The 17540-nt window shown below is 45.2% G+C and overlaps 1 long non-coding RNA gene across 1 annotated transcript in view; it reads right to left on the reverse strand.

Annotated features, from left to right (window-relative positions):
- The window catches only part of LOC139560272 (uncharacterized), a 40764-nt gene extending 25375 nt beyond the window's left edge, over window positions 1-15389 (reverse strand). The window contains exon 1 of the long non-coding RNA XR_011671901.1: window positions 15019-15389. This is a non-coding gene — a long non-coding RNA (uncharacterized lncRNA). The remainder of the gene's footprint in view (window positions 1-15018) is intronic.
- Window positions 15390-17540: the final 2151 nt, after the last annotated feature.

The following is a 17540-nucleotide window of genomic DNA, read 5'->3' on the forward strand; positions in this document are numbered from 1 at the left end:
TGTGGGTTCGGTTACAGGCTCAAAATGTCCAGAAACAAATAACTTTCTTCTGAAACTCGTCAGTCTACTCTTGTTCTGAGAAATGAAGAAATGAAGGCTATTCCATGCGAGAAATTGCTAAGAAACTGAATATCTGGTACAATGCACTACCCCTTTACAGAACAGCGCAAACTGGCTCTAACCAGAATAGAAAGAGTGGGAGTCACCGGTGCACAACTGAGCAAGAGGACAAGTGTATTAAAGTTTCTAGTTTGAAAAACCGATGCCTCACAAGTCCTCAACTGGTAGCTCCATTAAATAGTACCCGCAAATCACCAGTCTCAACATCAACAGTGAAGAGGCGACTCCGGGATGCTGGCCTTCTAGGCAGTTTCTCTGTCCAGTGTCTGTGTTCTTTTGCCCATCTAAATCTTTTATTATTATTGGCCAGTCTAAAACATGGCTTTTTCTTTGCAGCTCTGCCTAGAAGGCCAGCATCCCGGAGTTGCCTTTTCACTGTTGACATTGAGACTTTGATGATAATCATTGATGTCCTTCTAACAGACTTATCAAGCAAATGTAAGTTCCTTCAATGTATCTATTACGGTTATGCTGTCACTTGTCATTGCACTCCTCAGTCATGTTAATAGTTTTTACTTGCCTCCAAAGATGGAAAAGCCTAGGGTCCGTTTTACGCCCTTACATGAGTTGATCCTCAGGCCCACACCCCAGGCAGTGAAAGTGGCCCCTGCCTCGGGTGCTCAGGGCCCACCTGTGAGGGCTAAGAATTGGGAGGAAGTGGAGGCAGAGGCTCGAGCTCGCGTCATCTCCATCGAAGATGGTCGTCCTGAGCCGGTGCGCGGTTCAGTTTGGCAAGTACCGGGGTCCGACCTTCAAGTGGTTGATGGAGAACAACGTGGGCTACATGGTGCACCTGGTAACGGTGCATCAGAGGGAGAGGGAGCTAGAGCACAGCGGTTCTCAGCATCCCCTGATGGCCAACAAGGATGCCTTGACTCGCTACTTGTGCGCCTATCCGGTCTTCGCGGAGATGGTCAGGTTAAACCGGGCGCACGAGGAAGCTAGAGTCCTGTCCACCCAGCCAGGTGAGTTTGTTTAATTCTCCTCATTGTATGTACGATGTAACTCTTTGACTCTGAGAGTTAATTGATTTCAGGCCAGGAGGGCAAGGCCCTTGTTGGCATCGGGAAGTACAAGTAGGACACGCTGCAGGACCTATAGGAGAGTAAGGATGCGGACAGGATTAATAAGGGGCGGCGTGTCTTCTATGTTCATGTCAGTGTGTTTTATGCAACATTTTAAATCTGAAATCTTTCCTCTGCTGTGTCACATACAGTGGGGAGAACAAGTATTTGATACACTGCCGATTTTGCAGGTTTTCCTACTTACAAAGCATGTAGAGGTCTGTAATTTTTATCATAGGTACACTTCAACTGTGAGAGACGGAATCTAAAACAAAAATCCAGAAAATCACATTGTATGATTTTTAAGTAATTCCTTTGCATTTTATTGCATGACATAAGTATTTGATACATCAGAAAAGCAGAACTTAATATTTGGTACAGAAACCTTTGTTTGCAATTACAGAGATCATACGTTTCCTGTAGTTCTTGACCAGGTTTGCACACACTGCAGCAGGGATTTTGGCCCACTCCTCCATACAGACCTTCCGCAGATCCTTCAGGTTTCGGGGCTGTCGCTGGGCAATACGGAATTTCAGCTCCCTCCAAAGATTTTCTATTGGGTTCAGGTCTGGAGACTGGCTAGACCACTCCAGGACCTTGAGATGCTTCTTACGGAGGCACTCCTTAGTTGCCCTGGCTGTCTGTTTCGAGTCGTTGTCATGCTGGAAGACCCAGCCACGACCCATCTTCAATGCTCTTACTGAGGGAAGGAGGTTGTTGGCCAAGATCTCGCGATACATGGCCCCATCCATCCTCCCCTCAATACGGTGCAGTCGTCCTGTCCCCTTTGCAGAAAAGCAGCCCCAAAGAATGATGTTTCCACCTCCATGCTTCACGGTTGGGATGGGTTCTTGGGGTTGTACTCATCCTTCTTCTTCCTCCAAACACAGCGAGTGGAGTTTAGACCAAAAAGTTATATTTTTGTCTCATCAGACCACATGACCTTCTCCCATTCCTCCTCTGGATCATCCAGATGGTCATTGGCAAACTTCAGACGGGCCTGGACATGCGCTGGCTTGAGCAGGGGGACCTTGCGTGCGCTGCAGGATTTTAATCCATGACGGCGTAGTGTGTTACTAATGGTTTTCTTTGAGACTGTGGTCCCAGCTCTCTTCAGGTCATTGACCAGGTCCTGCCGTGTAGTTCTGGGCTGATCCCTCACCTTCCTCATGATCATTGATGCCCCACGAGGTGATATCTTGCATGGAGCCCCAGTCCGAGGGTGATTGACCGTCATCTTGAACTTCTTCCATTTTCTAATAATTGCGCCAACAGTTGTTGCCTTCTCACCAAGCTGCTTGCCTATTGTCCTGTAGCCCATCCCAGCCTTGTGCAGGTCTACAATTTTATCCCTGATGTCCTTACACAGCTCTCTGGTCTTGGCCATTGTGGAGAGGTTGGAGTCTGTTTGATTGAGTGTGTGGACAGGTGTCTTTTATACAGGTAACGAGTTCAAACAGGTGCAGTTAATACAGGTAATGAGTGGAGAACAGGAGGGCTTCTTAAAGAAAAACTAACAGGTCTGTGAGAGCCGGAATTCTTACTGGTTGGTAGGTGATCAAATACTTATGTCATGCAATAAAATGCAAATTAATTACTTAAAAATCATACAATGTGATTTTCTGGATTTTTGTTTTAGATTCCGTCTCTCACAGTTGAAGTTTACCTATGATAAAAATTACAGACCTCTACATGCTTTGTAAGTAGGAAAACCTGCAAAATCGGCAGTGTATCAAATACTTGTTCTCCCCACTGTATATGTCAGGAGCATGAGGACGCAGACCCCGTTGTCCTGGGCTTGGAACTTTTTGGAATAAGCTGTGTAGCTCACAATCCTTTTTCTCTCCACGTGATATAGGGGTGTCTTTCCCTCAACCACAGAGCCATTGGACGCAGAGCTGGTCAAAGCAACCACTGACATAAAAACGTGTGTCTACGTCTATTAAGTTTTGATAACTGTTCAGTTAAAGTCTGCTGACATATTAAAGTGTTTTTACTTATTTCCTATCATCAGCCCAAATAAGTGTATTGGTAAGAGTAATTTGGATTTAGAGGAGAGTCACTGCATGTATGCACAATGAAAAGTCTTGCCTTCTCACAGTAGCTGTCATCCTGCATGTCACAGTATCTGTCATCCTTCATGTCACGTAATCATGAATTTCTCTTTTCTGTTTTAATCAATCATTTCATTTCAGTTTTACTCTCAATCCTGACCAACACTAATTTCATTTTTTTGTTACATCACTGATTGATCTCTCACCAAGGAGCAGCAGCTTTGGGAGGTCGACACTCGCCACTGACCTGGTTACGTGGTGGACGCCTCCCCAACCGCGGGCGATCTACTATCTAGCCACCCGCGTTCCACGACCCCTTCTTCGCATGTCAGCTGTTCTTTTGGCTGTCTGTGCGTATATGGGCATACAAGCTGGCATACCCCCAGCCTGGGTGCAGAGGCCGCTGGTATCTCATGGCCACTGAGTACCTGGAATGTGGTCGGTGTAAGTACAAGGTCACGGGACCTTGTCGGCACAGCTGCCTGTATTGACATACAAGTAAGACAAAGTTAAATGAATGCATGTCATTCATATGATTGATCTCTCTCTCTCTAGGCTGTCCTGTGGGTTGTGAGCATGCTGAGGTCGCACACGTGCGTCACAGACCTACAGCAAGCTGTGTGAGTCACAGTGAGTCCTGGATGCGGAGTTCTATACGGTACCTCGGCGAGTGCGAGCAGTTTCTGCCTTCCACCGGAGATGCCCCCGGTGCCCTCCCGTCTGCACGCTGTTGCGGCTGGACGAGGTGACGTCACCTCTATCTTTGGGTCCATCTTAAAGATGGACTCCACCAAGAAGGTGAGTTTTCACTTAAAGAGCTAAAGATAACTCAAGTCTGATTTGTATATCTATATTTAAAATAATGTCTTTACCTTTCTGTCTCCAGGAGACCAAAAAACTTGCAGGTACCGCTGCAGGCCTGGGTTACCAACGTAGGTAACGAGCATGGGCAGGTCCTCGTCAGTGTACTCACTGTCAGTGAGGGTGAGGGCCTGCTCCCCATGGCGGATGGAGCGTTACCGGCTCGCCGGGGTGGCGCCCCCTCAGCTCGTGTACGTGGACCGAGACTGCTGCTCAAGCTTCGGCGGATCAAAGACAGCTGCTCACTGTTCTGCCTGCGGTTATGGAACCCCTGCCTGTCCCAGACCTGCTGTTTTCAACTCTTAATGATCGGCTATGAAAAGCCAACTGACATTTATTCCTGATTATTATTTGACCATGCTTGTCATTTATGAACATTTTGAACATCTTGGCTCTCTCTAATTCTCTCCTTCTCTCTCTCGGAGGACCTGAGCCCTAGGACCATACGTCAGGACTACCGGGCATGATGACTCCTTGCTGTCCCCAGTCCACCTGGCCTTGCTGCTGTTCCAGTTTCAACTGTTCTGCCTGCGGTTATGGAACCCCTACCTGTCCCAGGCCTGCTGTTTTCAACTCTTAATGATCGACTATGAAAAGCCAACTGACATTTATTCCTGATTATTATTTGACCATGCTTGTCATTTATGAACATTTTGAACATCTTGGCCATGTTCTGTTATAATCTCCACCCGGCACAGCCAGAAGAGGACTGGCCACCCCTCATAGCCTGGTTCCTCTCTAGGTTTCTTCCTAGGTTTTGGCCTTTCTAGGGAGTTTTTCCTAGCCACCGTGCTTCTAGACCTGCATTGCTTGCTGTTTGGAGTTTTAGGCTGGGTTTCTGTACAGCACTTCGAGATATTAGCTGATGTACGAAGGGCTATATAAAATAAACTTGATGATTTGATGTTCACTGAGTGGGACCAGCTTGTGGTTCGGCTAGACATCTGGCACCTGATGTGGCGGTTCTCACTGAGAGCCACCAGCTCTACGGTCCCTTCATGCGGCAGCTGTCTATCTGCATCTTTGAGTGGGATGCAGGCGATGTCTGCCGACTGCTGGAGGCCATGAGGTCTGAGCTGGAGGGGGAGCACGGGATGGTTTCGAGGCAGATCGACAGGAAGGAGATGGCACTTCACTGTCTGCGTTGTTCGCGTCAATCTCAAGTCCATCTCCTTGACCTCCTTAAGACTTTCAACAATAGTGAGAAGGGGGTCGACACCCTGGGCATCCCGTTGCTGGTCTCCATCCGCATCCAGGCAATCTGGAAAGAGCAGAGGCGCAACCTCCACTGCATACAGGACCCACCCGCGTTGGTGATTTTGCCGGTTTATCGCTGCACACGGGCCTGGTTGTCATTCTACCTCAACTGGTTCAATTCCCAGGTAATTGACATTGTATAGTTTAAAGTAATGCCTAATGTTTAATGTTAACATCAACAGCTCTCCCACCCTAATCATGCATTGTTTCCTTAGGTACCATGCATTTCCAGGCATTCCTGCTGGATGGACTGGTGAGCTGGAACGAGAGCCGTGCGTAAGCAGCAGTGGAGGGAAAGAAGAACAGGCAACCCCTGCTCTCCTACAGTGGCCACCTGCAGCACATCCTTAACCTTAGCAGCCAAAGTGTGCTTGTCAAGGACCAGGTTAAGGACTACACCAAGCCTAGCGAGTACACAGGTAAGTTGAGTAAGAGAATGAACATTTACATAAATTGCATTATATACATCCCATTAACACTTCCCTACTCTGCTTTTGCTAGATTTTTATTTTATAATAGGGGAACTCCTCTGAGTACTTCTACTCGCAGAGTGCAGCGCGGACCCTGACGCTCGACGAGGAGTACGAGGGCTTTCAGGAGGAGGATGTGGACCCGACAATTCACATCCCTACTGTTACTCCTATGAGCGCCCCTTCCTCCAGCTCAGCGGCACCTCTGTCAGGGGAACCCGCTGACGCACCCAGGTTTGGGGCCATCCTGTCCCACCACCCCTGAAGACAGAAGCTCTCCTGAGGCCCCTGATCGCCACAATTCTCCTCACCCGTTAGGGGCTGTCGGACCGCAGGGTAGATGGTCTGGTGGCACTGTGGCTGGCGCTGCCAGACTACGACAAGTAGTGATTGATCTACCCTGCCCGACCCAAGGATTCGGGGGTGAAGGCAGCGAAGTGGAAGGAGTCCATTATTCTTGGAAAGGACTCTCTCCAACGGTATGTTGTTAGTGTTCATGTCCATCACCTGACTATTATATTGCCGCTACATTAAATGCATATGAAGGTCAGGCGATGGCTATCATTATTTTTCTATGTTCTCTAATTAATAATCTCCTCCGTTAGTTACTCGGGCCCCAGCCTTTTGGTGGAGGCCATTTGCAGGCGGCTCAGTCAAATCCATCCCAGCGCCATGCAGTCTGCCGGCGTCAAGAAGAGCAGGTGGGCACTCATTCTGGCAGACTACGTGGCCATCAGGGAGGCAGTGCTGAACAAGGACCATCAGTCAGTGGTAAGACATTGATGAGCCCTGATGTTCAGAAAACGTAGTCTGGCGTTCCGTCACTATATTCCCTTCAAGTTTGGGGTAAAGTTCGTTGTCATGTGTGACATGAAGACAGGATTTGTCCAGGACATTATAGTCTATACAGGGTCCACCACTGACAGCCAACATTATGAGGGGCTTGGGGTGTCCGGGTCCGTGGTGATGACCATGCTGGCTCCTCATCTCAGCACGTGACACAACACTTTGTATCAGGAGCATGAGGTCGCGGACACCATGTTGTCCTGGGAGTGCGATGGTCGCCTTGATCCAGTACATTCAGCGCAGAGACCAAGGGGGGCAGCTACTGTGGCAAGCCCCGCCGCAGCCAGCACCACCCCCGGCCGCAGCCAGCACCACCCCCGCCAGTAACACCCGTTACATATCATCTTACAGGAAAATAGCATTCTACTTGTTCCACACAGTTGGAAATGATCACTTGGTATGTTTTGTTGTCAAAGGCCTCTTGGTCTTGTGATCTCGGCGTTCCTGTCAAGGCACTCTCTCGTCCCAGGTGAACTGCAGGCGAAGATGAAGAAGCTCATGGCTTCTCAGCCTGCAGTTCAAGGTGAGTGTCTAGTTACACACACACAAAGGGTTTCCGGATTCCAAATTGAGCAGCAGCTGCTGAAAAGATTAGCTCCTACAAATATTGAAATTTACATGGTTTTTAGAGTGAAGTACATTGGAAAAAAGCAAAAGAGAACGGCAAGACTGAATTGGAGACAAAACAAGCAACGAACAAAGAAGATAGGCTTTGGAAAAAGTAACTATCTTTCATAAAGTTGTACGGTTATCTTAGCGAGCTGAATTGTTTACCAGTTGCTAAGCAGTTGCTAGGGACTCTCCTGGAAGAAGCTAGCTAGCTAACAAAGAATAATAAGGTCAGAAGAAAAAGGACATCAAAGTGAAACAGTCCTCTAAAGACACAAGAGACAATAGTACAAGAAACAACGCTTCTATTGCGTTTATATTCTATTTATATAGCTTCTTCAAGGTTTCCAAGATGGCGTAGCAGTCAGACGTCCTCGTCTTGTGTATACGTTTTGTCTTTTTCTTCACATATATTTTTTCTAAAAACTCGACTTCAAAACACTCTCCTGCAATCCGCCTCACCAAATGTGGTGCGGATCTGTTTTTTTTCTTCAAAAGTATTATTCACCTCGTATCCGAAATCTACAACAGAAGCTAGCCCGAAGTTAACCAGCTCACTAGCTAAAGTTAGTATTCAGCTAACCACTGCTAGTGGTCATCAGCTATCCTTTAGCTCGGAAAGCTATCGGCAGTTTTCTAGAACGCGACTCAGACCAGAGCACATCGGACCTATTTTCTCTCCATGTCCCCGGATTTCTACCGCAAGCTCTGGACATTTACACCTGGATCTTGCAGCTAACTAGCTGCTATCCGAGTGACTATTGGCTAACGTCGATTCTGGAGCAAACACCAATTATCCCTTAGCTAGCCAGCTGAAGAGTTCCATCAGCCACTCCTGGGCTACAATCACCTATCCGGACCCGTTTTACTGCCGATGCGGAGCCCCACCAGGCCTTCACGACTGGAATACCGACGGTATCTGCCCGAGGGAGTTATTCAACTGGCCGCTCCATCGCGACGTAACCTGAACGCCCATCTGCTAACTGCGGCCCGCTAATCGTTAGCTGTCTTGAGCATATCGGCTGCTATCTGAACAGGTCTATCGAACAATCTTCTTGGGCCACTATAACGACAATTGGATTGGTCCCCTCTACCACACGGAACCCACTAATCTACCGACGGAAACGCACGGGGTGGCTAAAAACAGACCTCCATCTTCTGCTAGCTTGCTACCCATGCTGTCTGAATCGCCATGACCCCAACCAACCTCACTACTCACTGGGCCCTTATGATCACTCGGCTAAGCATGCCTCTCCTTAATGTCAATATGCCTTGTCCATTGCTGTTCTGGTTAGTGTTTATTGGCTTATTTTACTGTAGAGCCTCTAGCCCTGCTCATTATACCTTATCCAACCCATCAGTTCCACCACCCACATATGCGATGACCACCTGGTTTCAATGATGTTTCTCGAGACAATATCTCTTTCATCATCACTCAATGCCTAGTTTTACCTCCACTGTATTCCCATCCTACCATACCTTTGTCTTTACACTATACCTTGAATCTATTTTATCGCCCCCAGAAACCTTCCCCTTTTACGCGTCCTAGACGTCCAATTCTCATGGCTTTAGCCGTACCCTTATCCTACTCCTCCTCTGTTCCTCTGGCAATGTAGAGGTGAATCCAGGCCCTGCAGTGCCTAGCTCCACTCCTATTCCCCTGGCGCTCTCTTTTGATGACTTCTGTAACCGTAAAAGCCTTGGTTTCATGCATGTTAAGCCTCCTCCCTAAGTTTGTTTTATTCACTGCTTTAGCACACTCTGCCAACCCGGATGTCCTAGCCGTGTCTGAATCCTGGCTTAGGAAGACCACCAATAACTCTGAAATCTCCATCCCTAACTACAACATTTTCAGACAAGATAGTACGGCCAAAGGGGGCGGTGTTGCAATCTACTGCAGATAGCCTGCAGAGTTCTGTCCTACTATCCAGGTCTGTACCCAAACAATTTGAACTTCTACTTTTAAAAATCCACCTCTCTAAAAACAAGTCTCTCCCCGTTGCCGCCTGCTATAGACCACCCTCTGCCCCCAGCTGTGCTCTGGATACCATATGTGAACTGATTGCCCCCCATCAATCTTCAGAGCTCGTGCTGCTTTGTGACCTAAACTGGGACATGCTTAACACCCCGGCCATCCTACAGTCTAAGCTTGATGCCCTCAATCTCACACAAATGATCAATGAACCTACCAGGTACAACCCCAAAGCAGTAAACACGGGCACCCTCATAGATATCATCCTAACCAACTTGCCTTGTTTTCAACCAATATCTCAGCGATCACTTCCTCATTGACTGCATGCGTAATGGGTCAGCGGTCAAACGACCTCCACTCATCACTATCAAACGCTCCCTGAAACACTTCAGCGAGCAGGCCTTTCTAATCGACCTAGCCCGGGTATCCTGGAAGGATATCGACCTCATCCCGTCAGTAGAGGATGCCTGGTTATTTGTTAAAAATGCCTTACTCACCATCTTAAAAAAGCATGCCCTATTCAAGAAATCTAGAACCAGGAACAGATATAGCCCTTGGTTCTCTCCAGACCTGACTGCCCTTAATCACAAAAACATCCTGTGGTGTTTTGCATTAGCATCGAACAGCCCCCGTGAAATGCAACTTTTTAGGGAAGTTAGAAACCAATATACACAGGCAGTTAGAAAAACCAAGGCTAGCTTTTTCAATTAGAAATTTGCTTCCTGCAACACAAACTCAAAAAAGTTCTGGGACATTGTAAAGTCCATGGAGAATAAGAGCACCTCCTCCCAGCTGCCCACTGCACTGAGGATAGGAAACTGTCACCACCGATAAATCCACTATAATTGAGAATTTCAATAAGCATTTTTCTACGGCTGGCCACAGCAACTCGCCCAAGCCTTCCCCATTTCTCCTTCTCCCAAATCCAGTCAGCTGATGTTCTGAAAGAGCTGCAAAATCTGGACCCCCACAAATCAGCCGGGCTAGACAATCTGGACCCTTTTATTCTAAAATTATCTGCCGAAATTTTTGCAACCCCTATTACTAGCCTGTTCAACCTCGCAGCTGCGGTAATCCCTCTTCAAAGGGGGGAACACTCTTGACCTAAACTGCTACAGACCTATATCTATCCTACCCTGCCTTTCTAAGGTCTTCGAAAGCCAAGTTAACAAACAGATTACCAACCATTTCGAATCCCACCGTGCGTTCTCCGCTATGCAATCTGGTTTCAGAGCTGGTCATGGGTGCACCTCAGCCACGCTCAAGGTCCTAAACGATATCTTAACCGCCATCGATAAGAAACAATACTGTGCAGCCGTATTCATTGACCTGGCCAAGGCTTTCGACTCTGTCAATCACCACATCCTCATCGGCAGACTCGACAGCCTTGGTTTCTCAAATGATTGCCTCGCCTAGTTCACCAACTACTTCTCCGACAGAGTTCAGTGTGTCAAATCTGATGGCCTGTTGTCCGGGCCTCTAGTAGTCTCTATGGGGGGCCACAGGGTTCAATTCTTGGGCCGACTCTCTTCTCTGTATATATATCAATGATGTCGCTCTTGCTGCTGGTGAGTCACTGATCCACCTCTACGAAGAACGACACCATTCTGTATACTTCTGGCCCTTCTTTGGACACTGTTAACTTCTTATGGCTGCAGTCCTGATATCGGGATCAACATCCGGGGAAATTTCATAATGACTAACTAAAATACAACGTCGTAACGTTAAACATTCTTGAAAATGCAAGTGTCTTACATGCTTCAAAAGATTAGAATCTTGGTAATCAAACTACGTTTTCCGATTTAAAATAGCTATTACAGAGAACAAATGCCATGCTTTTCTTTGAGAAGAGCGATCAACAACAAACATTTTCCGCCATGACAGTTTTGACAAATTCACATCTGAAGGTAAAATTATGACTTACATTCTGATATCTTGCTCTTATTCCTCTTCACGAGGGTCCCAGTGATCAAACAAAGTGCCATTTTCTTTGATAAAATCAATTTTTATAGCCTAAAACGAAACATTTTGTAAACCGTTTGCCTCGCGACTTCCATCTCTATCAACTTTTTACGGAGCATTCGACGTAATTACATACAGTAAACAATCGTTTATCTAGTCATGGTTGGTTTCATTGCAATCCTCTGGATGTTTGCAACACAGCCAGACGTAACTGTTTTTTTTTGTGGGGAGTATTGACCGAAGTGAGCTGATTTGACGACAACAAGCAATGACATCTTTGCGCACCAATAATATTGTAAACAATTAGGTAATAATTATACAGACACACAGACACATATAAATATTATTATTTATTTATTGCAAAAAAACATTTTTTTTCTTTTTGCAATTTGCAATGAAATGTGTGATGAAATGTGTAAAGTACACATTGGCTATACATAGTGTGTGTATATGTATGTATGTATGTATATATATATATTCCATGTCAGATATATATATTTTCAATTTTTTATTCAAATGGAATGGAGTAGAACAGCAAACATACACATGGCCACTGGGTGGGTGTGTGTGTGTGTGTTTGGGTGTGTGTATATGTATGTATGTATGTATATATATTCCATGTCAGATATATATATTTTCCATTTTTTATTCAAAATGGAATAGATTAGAACAGCAAACACACACATGGCCACTGTGCCTAATTGTTTACATGTATTTTATATCTAAAATGGAATGGACAACACCTCACCATAGTCACTTATTGTATATATAATATGTGTCTGTGTCTTTATTTCACAGTCCCGGCGATTCTGATTGGGAGCCAAGGTGCAAATCCCCCACTGAAGCTGGTTCATCCAGCTGGACCCCTGCTGTTTCCGGCACCACACCTACCCCCGCCCGGCCACCTACCCCCGCCCGGGTGGTAAGCCGGCGGCAAAGAAGCGGAGGAAGGGCAGCGTGGAACCGTCCAGAGCGTCCAGCGTGGAACCTGCCAGAGCGGAGGAGGACCGTTGGCACTCTGTTCTGGAGGAGGATGTGGCCCCACCTACTCCACTTTTCCGACCAAAACGCCCAGTAGGCCCTCAATTGGACCTAACTTCCAAATACAGCCCCATGCAACTTTCAGTTGTTTTTCACCTCTGCAGTTGTTGATACCCTGGTGATGAACACGAATAAGTATGGCGCTAAGAAGCAGGAAGGCAAGACAGAGACATGGAAGGTCATTTCCATTTCAGATCTGTTTTGCTACCTTTCTATGGTCATCTACATGGGGCTGGTGAAGTTGAAAACCCTGAAAGACTACTGGAAAACTGCACCCCTCTATCAACTGCCTTTCCCCCTCAACGGTCATGTCTTGCAAAAGGTTTCTGACAATTTCACGGGCGCTTCACATCAGTGACCCAGAAGTTGATAAGGACAACGAGACGAAACGAGGCACGGCAGTGTTTGATAAGCTCTGCAAGAACAAACCTCTCTACCACGATATCGTTGAGGCATGCAAGACTTATTTTCAGCCCGCCCAGAATCTTTCCATAGATGAGAGAATGGTAGCCTCAAAGGCCAGAATTGGCCTAAAACAGTACATGCGTAACAAACCGACAATTTATTTTGGCCGATTCTGCACCCAGCTGCTGGGGAAGGGCTACAAACTATTTGTAGACAACTTCTACACAAGCCCTACCCTGTTCACAGACCTGAGGAAGCTGGAGATGTGGGCCTGTGGAACCATTCGGACCAACAGAGTGGGCTTTCCAAAAACCAGGGTGAACGACATGCCTAAGCGGGGTACCATGAGATGGATCTGTGAAGATGGCCTGCTATTTGTGAAGTGGATGGACACTCGAGAGGTAGTCATTTGCTCCACTATTCACAAGTCCTTCGGTGGGGATCACGTTGTTCGACGTTTGAAAGGTCCTACAGGCGCTTGGACCGCAAGGATTACAATAAGAGCATGGGAGGTGTAGACCTATCGGATGCGCTGATAGGATACTACAATGTTCTTCACAAGACCATGAAATGGTACAAGACTTTGTTTTATCATTTTATTGACATTGCTGTGGTGAATTCCTTCATCCTCCAGAAGGAAATAGCCAAGAACTGTGGACAGCCCCCAATCTCACAGCTAGCCTTTAGGGAGCTGCTCATCCAGGAGCTTGCTAACTACAGCAAGAACACTGTAGCACCTTCTGTCCCCTCTACCTCTGTTCCTTCTGCTCCAACCAGTGGTACGCACATGCTGAAATTCATCATTGCAGGCAGGAATGTGCCTCAGGGAAAAAGGGGCTCAGTAGGGCGGCTTCGTTGTGCCCTGTGCCATAAGAAGTCCCCTGTCACCTGCACCACCTGTGCTGTGACCCTCTGTTTCACACCAGAGAGAGACTGCTATGGGATATGGCATCAGGAGCGCAACATTGTGTAGAGGACTGAGAGTCTTCACATGATTGAACATTGAAGTGTGAATAGTTATCCTTGTTATTTTTTTTTTTTATATATATTCATTTATTTTCTTGAATTTTTCAAATATATATGTTTTAGGGTATGTTAGAATAATTGTTTTGTATATATATAGTTATTTGTATCATTGTACCAATTCGGCCACTTGGGTACATTTGGGAAACCTGGGTGACTTCATGCTCAATGGCATGTACCTCACTCATTCCTGAAGGTATCTATCTGAAACTTTGGTCAAATACTGTTGCCTACTTATGTTCTGATTTGAAATGATCCCCAGTATCATACCTGAATGTTTGGCCTTTGTTGATTTTAAAGATGCAACAACAGTAAAAGAACAAAAAACGTCTGTTGATTTCCTTGTATTTTCTTCTACCAGATCTATTGTGTTATATTCTCCTACATTCAATTCACATTTACACAAACTTCAGAGTGTTTCCTTTCAAATGATACCAAGAACATGCATATCCTTCCTTCTAGGCCTGAGCTACAAGCAGTTAGATTAGGGTATGTTTTCAGGCGGAAATTGAGAAAAGGGGGGGGAGGCTATCCCAAACAGGTTAGCAGACCTTGCTTTTTATTTATCCTGTTACCGGATGTGTTACACGCAGCGTTCACATTATTAATAAGCATTGTTGACCAATGCCTTCTGTCACCCAGCAAACCCCCCTTTTCCCCTCTTCTTTGGACTGAGATGATTACGGGATCGAGAAATCGCCCAGATATTTAATCAGAATTTGAAATCTTGGAACACAGGTTATCTTGGTGAATGATAGTGAAATTTAACCATGGGGCGGCCAATCTGATCTTCAATCAGCTTTACGACTCGTTTATGTTTCACCAGCATAGTCAGTTGTAATAGCGAACTGACTATGCTGATTGCCTCAAAATGATCCGTGAAGGCTTTTGCTACATCTTCCCCTTTAGTAGTACCATGCATGGGTTTTTAGACCAAGCACCTTCTCATGTACCTCTGAGTCACAGTATCTTGCAACAACTGCCAGACGTGAAATGTCATTCACATCCACACACTCTCAAGAGCCACACTAAACAGGTGTATCTTAACGCTAAAGTTTGCTGTTCCTTTACATTTTCAACCATCTAGCTAACGTGCCTTTCAGCAGTTCTGTCAGACACATGCATGTCTTTTATCTTTGAGATGATTTTGTCTTTGTTAGGCAATCCATCAAATAAAGCCTGCAAACTACTGAGGAAAGCCTTGTTGATATATTCCCCATTAGTAAATGGTTTAGCAATGCACTGCGCAACTTTGTAGCTCCCCTCTGTAGCTTGATTTTTTTTTTTTATAAACAGCATGTAGATTTGTAAACGCACTGCTTTGCTTTTCATACCTGGACACACGGCCCTCTTGATTCCTTTAGCCTTGTTCGCCTCATCCTTGGAAGTTTTTCTTATGTGTCGTTTAAAAATGACGCTGTACACTTGACGTCCGACAAACAACAGTTTTTAGCACAGAGAGCAAACAGCCCGGCTCTTCAGTAAAATGAATCCATATTCCTTTGTCCAAGACGCAATAAATGAGCGGACATCTTGTCTTTTTTTCTTTCTTGCTGACTACATTTTTGCGCCCTGAACTTGTTTAAATAACAAAAGAAAGCTTGCTAGCCATGTAAAAATGTATCATCCTCAGTGAAAACCGCCTTGGTTTTAAATTTGGCAGGAGAGGCGAGGAGGATTGTCTTGCGCTTAACTAATATGAAACTCCTGCAAAATCATGAAAGCCCATTGGCTAATCAGGATTGATGTACCTTGGGAACTACAACATTGCAGTGAATACCAATTCAATTTCAACTGGCAAAAATAAATGAAATAAACATCAAGCCAAGGCTTAGCACACCATGCAATAAATTATAATAAAACAAATATCCAATTGTTTTTATTTATTTTTGGGGGGTGGCTTGCCAAGGCTGGTATGCCTGGGTAACTGACAATTCCTACCTTCACCTTATCGGGCAAAGAATCTGCATCAACACTCAGCATGACAAACAACGTCTTCTCCGTTTCCCCACTAGATCTACGTCTCACCAAACAGTGGACGCCACAGTCACCTGGCATCTACAATTTCAACTGCTCCTCAACAAGCTCCTCAAGTTCATCCTGCACTGGAACATCACCTCGTAACTTCATGGGAGTCATGTGGAAAGGTTATTTGTTATTTTGGATGTTTTGAGTGACGCCAGCATTTACAGAATGTTCCTGTAATGTTTTCTCCTCGTCAGACGGCAGCAGCCTAGTACAGTGGCTTGCGAAAGTATTCAACCCCCTTGGCATTTTTCCTATTTTGTTGCTTTACAACCTGGAATTAAAATGGAATTTTGGGGGGGTTTGTATCATTTGATTTACACAACAAGCCTACCACTTTGAAGATACAAAATATTTATTGTAAAACAAGAAATGAGACAAAAAAACTGAACTTTCGTGCGTTTTGCCAGCAGCTCTTCGCAAGTACAGCGCTGTTTATGACTTCAAGCCTATCAGCCTAATGGCTGGTGTAACCGATGTGAAATGGCTAGCTAGTTAGGGGGGTGCGCGTGTAACAGGGTTGGTTATGTTTCCACTTGCCTCTAAAGAAATGTGTATTTGATGTTCAAGCATTCTTATTGGTTAGTTCAACTCTGATGACAATAAGGGGTGTTGTGATTGGCCCCGCTTGCAGATAGGGGGAGATCGCGAACGTCAGGTCTTCCCAGTATGAAAATGTGATGCGAGGGGTAGGTCACGTTCTGAATACTGTTTTCTATTTTCTATTTTACAATGTGTACAAATTTGCTGTACGTTACTGATTTTATACATGTGTGGTTATATGGTACCTGTTAGGGATTGAGGGGCTTTCTGGGATGTGCTTTGGCATATGATTGCTGTAAATAATTGTGTTAGCTAGCACACACCGATCTCATGGTCACATAAGCCACGGCTAACACAGTTGTCTTCATGCTACAGATTTTGCCATCGACAGCCATCATCACTGTTAAGTCCTGCACAACTAACGTGCTGTTTCCCATTTAACCACAGGTATTTACACATGTTATATTTTGTATTGTATTTTTGTATTTTGTTCGCCCAGTATGAAAATGTGATGCGAGGGATTTTGCCATCGACAGCCATCATCACTGTTAAGTCCTGCACAACTAACGTGCTGTTTCCCATTTAACCACAGCAGAAATAAATGATGCTCAACTGGGACCACTGGCCGAAGTGATTTATTATTTTAAAACACAACGCATGGAGAGTACACTATACATCTGTTACACGCGCTAATAGCGTTTCAAACGTCACTCGCTCTTGAGACTTGGAGTAGTTATTTCCCTTGCTCTGCAAGGGCCGTGGCTTTTGTGGAGCGATGGGTAACACTGCTTCGAGTGTGGCTGTTGTCGATGTGTTCCTGGTTCGAGCCCAGGTAGGGGCGAGGAGAGGGACGGAAGCTATACTGTTACACTGGCAATACTATAGTGCCTATAAGAACATCCAATAGTCAAAGGTATATGAAATACAAATGGTATAGAGAGAAATAGTCCTATAAATACTATATTAACTACAACCTAAAACTTCTTACCTGGGAATATTGAAGACTCATGTTAAAAGGAACCACCAGCTTTCATATGTTCTCATGTTCTGCGCAAGGAACTTAAACGTTAGCTTTCTGACATGGCACATATTGCACTTTTACTTCTCCAACACTTTGTTTTTGCATTATTTAAACCAAATTGAACATGTTTCATTATTTATTTGAGGCTAAATTTATTTTTATTGATGTATTATATTAAGTTAAAATAAGTGTTCATTCAGTATTGTTGTAATTGTCATTATTACAAACAATTATTATTATTATTATTTTTTTTTTTAATCGGCCGAT

Source organism: Salvelinus alpinus, chromosome 30 (assembly GCF_045679555.1).
Source record: "Salvelinus alpinus chromosome 30, SLU_Salpinus.1, whole genome shotgun sequence".
NCBI lineage: Eukaryota > Metazoa > Chordata > Actinopteri > Salmoniformes > Salmonidae > Salvelinus > Salvelinus alpinus.